Genomic DNA, 9893 nt, shown 5'->3' with positions numbered 1-9893 from the left:
CAAAAACTTGTTTCAATAGCTCAAAAATTGTTTTGAAAGCAAGCTATTGAAATCACAAAAATCTGTATACAAGTAGGTGCCAGCTCCACTCAATTATAATTGTACAGCGGTTAGATCATTTTGGAACAGTTACTGCTGCAAAAAAAACCAAACTTGCTGCTGTGAAGAAGGCGAACAGCAAGAAGAAAGCTGCTGCTACTGCTGGTGTGGCTGCCCGAAAGCAAAAGTCAAACAAATTCTCAAAAATCGTTGCATGCAAGCCGAAAACGCCGAACTCATAGAAATCAGTAGCAGCTTCGAAAAAACCTACCATCGCCACACATAACGCACAACACGAGAAAAAACAAGATAGTGTTTTCAGCAAATCAAATCTAGTTCTTTTCAGAAAGAGTTTATCAAATACTGCGGTCAAATACATTCTTTTTGTAATTTTTTCGATCAAGTGCGATCAACGTAAGATTACATCTTTCGAGCACTTATTAGGAGTACAATGAATCTTGAGAAAGACAATTCATTCCTGCTCGACACTCGCACAAAAAATGTTCACTCAATGTCACAAACGGGAAGTGGGTGTTGTGAGGGAGGGCAGAGTGAGCGCAACATTTATGCAGACTGATTGGAAGCGACAGATATGTTGTATATGGGAAATGGTATACAAATTATATCACACATAAAGGGGAGAAAGAATCTTGACCCTTTTAGTTTTTTGGACAAGACTATTGGTTCACCTTCACTATCGGTCAATTCGATTGGATCTTCAGTGATACTATTGCCTTGATTAAACCTGCATGTCGAATTTGAATATTGCATATGAATGGTCCATCAGTGATGGGCAGAAATATCATGGCAAAGATGATGAGAGACTGGTAGTATAATTCTCATCTTCATCCGAATGCCTGTTAAAAATGCAGACACAGCATCCTTATTAGTCAACCTAGTATTATTTCCATCGGACACAAACAAAATTCCCACAAAATGCACATGAGAGAAATCAATGTTGGCTATTTTCATTGGAAGATTAGCTCTTATTTTATGTATTCCACATACACACAGGTTTTTTTACGTGGGGGATACGTATCTCGTAAAAAAACCGCGTTAATTGGAAAATCCGCGTAAAAAAACCCGCGTTAATTGGAAAATCCGCGTAAAAAAAACCTGGGTGTACGCTGCATATTCAAATTGCATCGGAGATAGACAATCGATTCGTCGAGCTTGCAGCAATAGATCAACCTGGAACCAGTGAAAGAATACAAGAATTCGCGAAAACTGAATGAACGATCGGAAAAAGTCACAAATGGGCCCAAAACACCCATAAATTCACACAAGATCTCCACCGACAAACAAATCATAAAAGTCAGTTTGCTTCTAATTTTGGATATTGTTTTAGAAATCATCGAAATAAATCTTTAGGACAACTATATCGAAATTATCAAAAGTAAAAAATGTTTGAATGGGCCGATGCCGCTAGAAGCCATGATGTGGGCTGACCTGGAACATCTTTTATTATATCCTACATGATCAGTGTTCAAATTTTTACCCCCCCATATATTCCTGTTAGACGCAGTCCTATGTCAAAAATAAAATCGGGGATAAAACGCACAAATTTACTCACTAACAAAGGTTCACGTCAAGTTTGAACACTTTTCTCATAAATGAATGACAACAACTTGCTTGATTGAAATTGTCAGTTTGGAATTTTCTTGATGAGAATGCGTAAAAAGAATAAGAAGAAAACAAACTGTCATTCAGCTGGCTCCTCTCTCTCAGATTAGCATCATTTTCTTAGTTCAAAAACAAAATCCAGATGTCTCACCGATCGTTTACGTTTTGCGTTAGATCGCCAATAGCCCTTCCCAGAATTCGCCAGGGTGTTCTCTTGCTCTCTTGCTCTCTTGTTTTGGTCATGGCTTTCACATTTTTGAAGTATTGATTTACTCGACCAAGAGTACGTTGTAGATACCGCTTTCCACCCAGTGAAATAAATATGTTGCAACAGTTGCGGAAACCATTTTTTCCACTTCTAAATAAAGTAGACGATAATTGTTGATATCTGAATCTCTAGATTTGAAAGCATCCCACCTTTATGTGTTCAATCTTGGTTCAACAACATTTGATGTGGAACACCTCCTAAATCGTAGACATTGCGCAAAAATCGAACACACACTATTGCATGAATCGTAAATAGACTCACAAATCCGCCCAAACAAACAGCATAAAAACTATGCAGATAGAGAACATAAAAAGAGCGAACCGTCATTGTTGCCAGTATTGAAATTTATGCTTTTCGTGTAAAAATAACTAATTAAAGTTTTGTCCTATTTTTTAAAAATTTCGTTATAGAAATATGTTTCGATTTTTTTACGCAAGGTATTGTGCATCTGTATAAGTGCTGCGAACATTTAATCAAATTCAAGAATTAAAGATAAAGAATAATAACATTACCTTTGTAGATGGTTTGGCACCACAAAAAGAGCTCGAGAGCATCGACACCGACACTCTCTCCCACTCGGACCTTTTTCGTTGCATGGCAAACGCAACCCGAGACGTTTGAGTTGTGTAAATATTTTCAAGATGGACGGTCGCATTTCATCGCTGCTCTGCTGCGAATGTGATGTTCGGTTCTAGTTTCAATAAAATTGTGAATTTTTTGTACACAACGGATAGACCCTCCCAGAAGGGTTCTTCGGTTGGTTCCAGTGGAAGATGTGATTCGACGGCAGGAAACCGTAAATCCGTAAATTTGAATCCTCTTGGATCCGCGGAAGTGCTCTTTCCGTGGTGTATACGCAATAAAATTTTAAAATTCAGTGAGCCTTTGCTGCAGTTGTGCTGCTGCCGCTTTTAGCACCCAACCCAACCCGCTCGGAAGTTGACTAGTTTTCGTGAAAAAGTAAAAAATAAAAAATTGAACGAGTAGAACCAGAATTTATCGCGGTAGTGTTTGTGTCCAGCAACGGAGTGTTTTAAATTGTTTATTTCCAACAAATATTCTTGTGTCGTCCTGTGACAGCCAGTATTTTCCGTGTTTTCGGTGGGAAATATTTCTGTTTGTGAGAATTTTAACAAAACAAACGCAAATTTGCGATTCGGTTCTATATCTGTTCGAAACAGATGTTCCGGAAAAACGAGAGGCCAAACAAGAACCTGGAAGCTGCTGCGAGTGTTGCGTTGAGTGGGAAAAGCTGTTTCGCAAGAAATCAATAGATCCCGTACGTGCCGAAAAGAAAAGCAGAAGGAAAAACTCGATTTTAACAAGCTGCCAAAAAAAGCGAGAATTTTGCGCGGAGCGGAGGCAGAATTTGATTTCCATCCAATTTGTCGTTTTCCACAAAAGAGAGAAAGGAAGAGAGCGCTTCGAGAGTGACGAAAAGCGCTACGCAAAAGTGGTGGAAAATAGGTGTGTACGTGTCTGTGCGAGGAGAGTAAATTTTCACTCGAATGGGCGGCGGTGATGTTTGTTAAAAATAGATAGAAAGGAGCGGAGAAGGAAATCCCCATCAGTGTGTTTTCCTGCGCTCTCCCGTTTCGAAGAGCTGCTGTCAGTAGTCTCACTCACGTTGGGTGTATTTACGTGAAATAATTTTTGGAATGTGATATAGAGAGAGTGAGCCAAGTGTCAAATTCAAAGGAAGTGCTTCTCTATTTTTCTTGTTCGGACCAGCTGAGTGGGAGGAAATCGGAATTCTTAGATTTTGACGTCGAAGAAGGAAATTGTTCTTCAAAGGAAATACGAGCAAGCGCTTTTCCAGCTGGATCACGTTACGCTGGCCAACGTAGAAAAAAGTAAGTAGATACCGCTTTTCCTAGAAATTTATGAATATTCCATTTGAGAAGTTTAGGATGAAAATTATCGAGAATATTGTTTATCAGTAGTGTCTCGTCCGCCTGTTCAAACTGTTCATAGGTCAGGTGAACAATCTCAGAAAAAATGAGATTTTTTTTCTTATTTTAAATTTGTAGCATAGATGAGAAATTATCGAAGGTAATTTATTTGTAATTTCCATATTATCCCGAACATCCTTATTTAATTTTTTGTTTGGGGGAAACTTCTCTACCGTGAAGAATGTAATCTGATGGCTACATTTGACTACACCAAACAGCCCGCGCGCAACACAACACTACGAAATAATCAGTAATGACTAGCGGGTTCAAACTTTTTATTTGAACCCGCTGTCATTGAAATACTTTTCTGCATCCTCAACTTCGACAGGGCAAACGCAGTCAGTTATTTATTAAGCGATCACTAAAGGGTGTGTCACATCAAATTGAATCACGGAAAAAACGCTGTAGAGATTCGCCCAGTAGACCGATCCTTTTGAAAATTTTAGACAGTAAAATAAAAACTATTAAACAACTTTTGGCATTTTCTTTTTATTCATACTTCGAGCCCAAGCCCGTATGCTCGCACCTTCCTCTTTACCCCGTCCATAAGGTTATGTACAACCATCCATTTTCTCTTGAAGTCCGCCTCCGATTTGACAACTTTTGGGTTCTTCCGGAGGGCCTGCTTCATAATCGCCCAATATTTCTCTATTGGGCGAAGCTCCGGCGCGTTGGGCGGGTTCATTTCCTTTGGCACGAAGGTGACCCTGTTGGCTTCGTACCACTCCAACACGTCCTTTGAATAGTGGCACGAAGCGAGATCCGGCCAGAAGATGGTCGGGCCCTCGTGCTGCTTCAATAGTGGTAGTAAGCGCATCTGTAGGCACTCCTTAAGGTAAACCTGCCCGTTTACCGTGCCGGTCATCACGAAGGGGGCGCTCCGCTTTCCGCAAGAGCAGATCGCTTGCCACACCATGTACTTTTTGGCAAACTTGGATAGTTTCTGCTTGCGAATCTCCTCCGGAACGCTGAATTTGTCCTCTGCGGAGAAGAACAACAGGCCCGGCAGCTGACGAAAGTCCGCTTTGACGTAGGTTTCGTCGTCCATTATCAGGCAATGCGGCTTCGTCAGCATTTCGGTGTACAGCTTCCGGGCTCGCGTCTTCCCCATCATGTTTTGCCTTTCGTCGCGGTTAGGAGCCTTCTGAACCTTGTATGTACGCAGGCCCTCCCGTTGCTTGGTCCGCTGGACGAATGAACTTGACAAATTCAGCTTTTTGGCGACATCCTTGACCGAACTTCTCGGATCACGTCTAAACTGCTTAACTACGCGCTTGTGATCTTTTTCACTGACGGAGCATCCATTTTTGCCGTTCTTCACCTTCCGGTCGATGGTTAGGTTCTCGAAGTATCGTTTTAGTACTCTGCTGACCGTGGATTGGACGATTCCCAGCATCTTACCGATGTCCCGATGTGACAACTCCGGATTCTCGAAATGAGTGCACAGGATTAATTCACGACGCTCTTTTTCGTTCGACGACATTTTTCCAAATTCACGAAAAATTGACAGTGAAGCATGGAAAACGTGATCTATAGACTCTTATCCGATTTTAAGCGGAAACTGAAGATATAATTCCTAAAAATTAAATTTCTACAGCGTGTTTTCCGTGATGCAATTTGATGTGACATACCCTTTATGTCGAATTTCGTACCAACGGGAGTGCTTTTGCGGGGAGTGTTACTTCATTACTTTAATATGAAGAAAGATGCTGCGGAAAGTCATCGCATTTTGGTGGAAGTTTATGGTGACCATGCTCCAAATGAGCAAACGTGGTTTGCACGGCCTAAAAGTGGTAACTTTGACTTGGAAGACGAAGAACGTTCCGGACCGCCAAAAAAGTTTGAAGATGAAGAATTGGAGGCTTTACTCGATCGCGATACGTCACAAACGCAACAAGAACTTGCAGATACACTTGGAGTAGCTCAGTAAACCATATCTGATCGTTTTGAATCAATGGGAATGATCCGAAAGATAGGACATTGAAGACAATTGAACCACGAGACGTCGAACGTCGTTTTACACGTGCGAACAACTGCTCCAACGGTATAAAAGAAAGAGTTTTTTGCATCGAACCGTTACTGGCGATGAAAAGTGGGTCCATTACGACAATACTAAACGTCGGGTAACGTATGGATACCCAGGTCATGCATCAACATCGACGGCTGCGCGGAATATTCATGGCCAGAAGGTTATGCTGTCTATTTGGTGGGACCAGCTGGGTGTGGTGTACTATGAGCTGCTAAAACCGGATGAAACCATTACGGGGGACCTCTACCGACGACAATTGATGCGTTTGAGCCGTGCACTGAAGGAAAAACGGCCACAATACGAGCAAAGACACGATAAAGCTATTTTGCAGTACGACAATGATCGGCCGCATGTCGCGAAACCGGTCAAAACAAACTTGGAAACGCCGGAATGGGAGATCCTATCCCACCCGCCGTATTCTCCAGACATTGCCCTGTCCGATTACTACCTTTTTCGATCGATGCAACATGGCCTGGTTGAACTTGGGTAGACTGTACAATTCGTAGTTGCTCTCCGTGAGTGACTTGAAGCAGTGAAATTGCACAAAGAACACACTGAATGGCGCTTGGGAGTAGCAAACCATTCTTATTATGTTTGATAATCCGTACGCCGGCCACGTCTTCACAGTCACAAAAATGGAAGGAATGTTAGCGTGATATTCGCAACCAGAAGGGTCACCTCTATAGCGTGGTTCCCTTGCGATTATCAGGGAAGGAACAATTGGTGGTTTTTGTTTTTATCCCTCTTGTTTATTTTAGGCTCATTAGCATTTTAGCTGTAACAGAGCCGAATTTTAATCGTGTACGTGTCACATGTTTATCATATCTATAACTTAGCACATTATTCCAGTATTCCCTTTTATACCATTGCATATGGTACACATTCACACAGTAGCCATTGAGGCGTAAGAGTATTCTGTTCTTCCATTATCCAGTTAGATCGGACAGCGGAGACAGTTGATTGATCATTGTTGAGTTATTTATAGAATAGCAGCCCGATATGTCTTGCAGAGCAGAGCAGTTATATGGATAAACCGATCTTATTTCGACCGTGGATCGATCTCCATCGCTGATGATTGTTGCGTGGACGTAGTTATTCTGTAACAACACAAAGATGGTCAATGAGGACCTTGAGTTTTGAACTCACGATCAATCGCTTACTAAGCGAACGCGCAACCAATGTGGCTACGGAGACCCCTTCCAACAATTGGTGGTGGGAATGGTAAAAAATCAGGATTCACTGCGATGAAAGATGTGATTCTGAAAGCGAACCCTCAAACATCTCGTTCTTCATCGCGCGTAGTATTCTTTGCGGTGTTTTGTAATCACGGCGGCAGACATTATGTTTGGACCTCCTGCAAAGGTGACCAAGAGAACACCTTCAAAATCTCTCAATCCGACGATATATTTTTTATTCATCACTCGTTGTGTTTTTAATACATTTCGAAACGCAACGGCTGAGTTTATCATTGTGAAGCCTAAGAAGGTCATCGAGAAAATTCCTCAAAAATCGCTCGTATATATTGTTATTATTTTATCACTCGTACTGCATTTTAACATGTTTTCCAATTGACGAATTTACGTTGGATTTACAACCAGATGGCGCAGCGAGTAAAATGAGGATGTTTTGTTTTTTGGTATGAAATTCGTTCAAATTTTCTAGACAAATCAGAATTTATCTTTAAATTTCCCGGTTTCATGTATTCTTTCCACGCTGAAAAGGTTAGAAAATAATCATTTTACAATGTGCTATGAATATTACGAGGAATGGCTTGTTATAAGTATTGTAACTTTAATTTTTTTCAACTAAGTAAACGATGAATAGGGTGTTTTGCGCTTAAAACACTGCAAATCCTTCTCGTATCGACCCCTAAATAATCAATGATATCAGCCAATTTGATATGCTATCGATTTCATCGCAACTATCCATTGTATCAATAACCGGTATGCTTTATCAATTTTCGAGGATTATCTATGACCTTGGTCAAATCGCGTATTGAAACCATCGTAAACATGCAAAACTCCAACTTTCTTACTTTCGACTTTCAATGGCTGAAATGAATCTAAATTGAAATAAAATGAATAATCACCACCGAATCTTGCTTTTCAGTGCGTAAAATGAACAAACACCCTCACTTTTGTGGTTCTGAGTTCTAATGTAGATGTCGCATGAGCTGATTCAGCTTTGCGTAAATTCGTCAATCGCGGCGACAGAGCCGAGGTATATTCTCTATTTCAATATTTGTACGATTTTATGTGGAAGATAATCTAAAAAAGGGTCAGTTCATGGTTCATGCGTCTTCATCATTCTCCTTTTTCCGTATGTAGTGTACCATGGAGAGTACGTAGTATATATTCTGAGTGCATCCCGGTTCTCAGCTAGCGACCCTTCGTACTCTTCATGGAATCATTGACTCGTTTTTTGGAGCAAAATATGCCGGGCAGAACCTAGATTTAATGCCGTTGAACCACAGATGATTGACGATTGAAAGATAACTCCAAATCCGGGAGGGTTCGATTTCCCATGGCGACTTTTAACCCTCTTGAAGACGAATTCGCCGTACAGCGATCAGCATTCATTTTTGTCTGTAATCCAAATCGTCACCACGATAGATCAAAATAACGATCGCAGTGGTTCAATGCTCCTACAGTAGAATACAAATCGTAATCTGAGATGTTGGAAGAAGAGGTCGATCTGTCGAATAAGCTTCAATCACAATTCACGATAATTGATTTCACTCCGATGCTTAGTACATGCACCTAAACTAGCGTTGGCTGAAAACATTGTATCTTTGGCAGAAATGATGCCATTTCGTGTGCTGAAGAGTCAAATGCGCAAATAATGAACTGTTTTAAAAGCTTAAAAATGGTTTGTATGTATGCGAGCAGACATCTCTTTCTGTTTTCTTTTCTCATTTCATTTGGAATAGTGCCAGAAAAAAAGTCCATACGACGTCAATGGGGATCAAACCAAGGCCGGCTGGAATGTAAAGCTATTTCACACGACCACGCTATCCATATAGCGCTATTATATAGAAGCGTGATAATATAACACCTCATCATAAAATGAAGATAGAAAGTGTTTTCTAAGAGGATAAAGAAGAACATGAACGAGAATATATCCTTCTCTGTCTGGGCCGTGTATTTGGCAAACTATACGAAAAGCTTTCATATGCTTTCATTTAAATGTGTCTCCTGTTTCGCTCGCTCATATTGGCTCTAGCACATATATCATTATAAATGATGCACATGTATGGGGAGTAGAACATTTTCTGTTATTTTTTAGGGCGGGCCTTAGAAAGATTATCCGTGCAGTTTTGAATCATTCACCAAACGGAGCTTCTGGGAAAATTCAGCAATCTCGCCAGCTTATGTACGGACGCTCATATCTTTGTGAGCGTGCACAATGATTTTTATTTGTTGTAGGACTACGTCTTTTATTTTCGAACTGGCAAAAAAGCGAATTTCAATACATTCAATATACATTGTATATATCCTATATCCATTGCGAAAACAATCGTGTATAATTATATCAAAGAAAAAAAGAAAAAATAAACCACACTATTTATTTATTTATTTATTTGGAGGGAAAAGCCCACATAAGTGGGCGCAAAACCTCATCTTTTAAGTATCAAACATATTACATTAAATCCTACAGATACATATATATATATCTAAACTAATCTAAACTTACACATGAACACCTTCAAACTTGTTTAGAACATTACAGAGACAATCAAGTAACTAGAAGATTATCATAAAACAAATTCTTAAGTCTAACACGGGACACATTGAAATCAAAACAACGATAACATCTATTGAACGTTCTGCACATGCTAATTAACGGTTCATTTGCGCCGTAGTTCGTTCGAACTACGGGACGGTAAAAAAATAGTAAGAACGTAAGTTCACGCGTCTGATGTTGATGTCCAACTGTTGCAACAGTGCACCACAATCGATATCAGATCGCAACAGATCAACAG

The 9893-nt window shown here is 40.3% G+C and overlaps 1 protein-coding gene across 2 annotated transcripts in view; it reads left to right on the top strand.

Annotated features, from left to right (window-relative positions):
* The first annotated feature begins 2535 nt into the window (after window positions 1–2535).
* LOC129780562 (GTPase-activating protein CdGAPr) overlaps window positions 2536–9893 on the top strand; it is a 197467-nt gene continuing 190109 nt past the window's right edge. Inside the window, exon 1 of one of the 2 annotated variants that reach the window (XM_055788946.1) lies at window positions 2536–3783. The gene's annotated coding sequence lies outside the window, so the exon portion shown is untranslated. The remainder of the gene's footprint in view (window positions 3784–9893) is intronic. The other variant, XM_055788945.1, reaches the window with a different exon arrangement.

Source organism: Toxorhynchites rutilus, chromosome 3 (assembly GCF_029784135.1).
Source record: "Toxorhynchites rutilus septentrionalis strain SRP chromosome 3, ASM2978413v1, whole genome shotgun sequence".
In the NCBI taxonomy this organism is placed as follows: Eukaryota; Metazoa; Arthropoda; class Insecta; order Diptera; family Culicidae; genus Toxorhynchites; species Toxorhynchites rutilus.
Note: the sequence above shows the minus strand (reverse complement) of the source record. Positions and strands in the feature narration are given on the sequence as shown.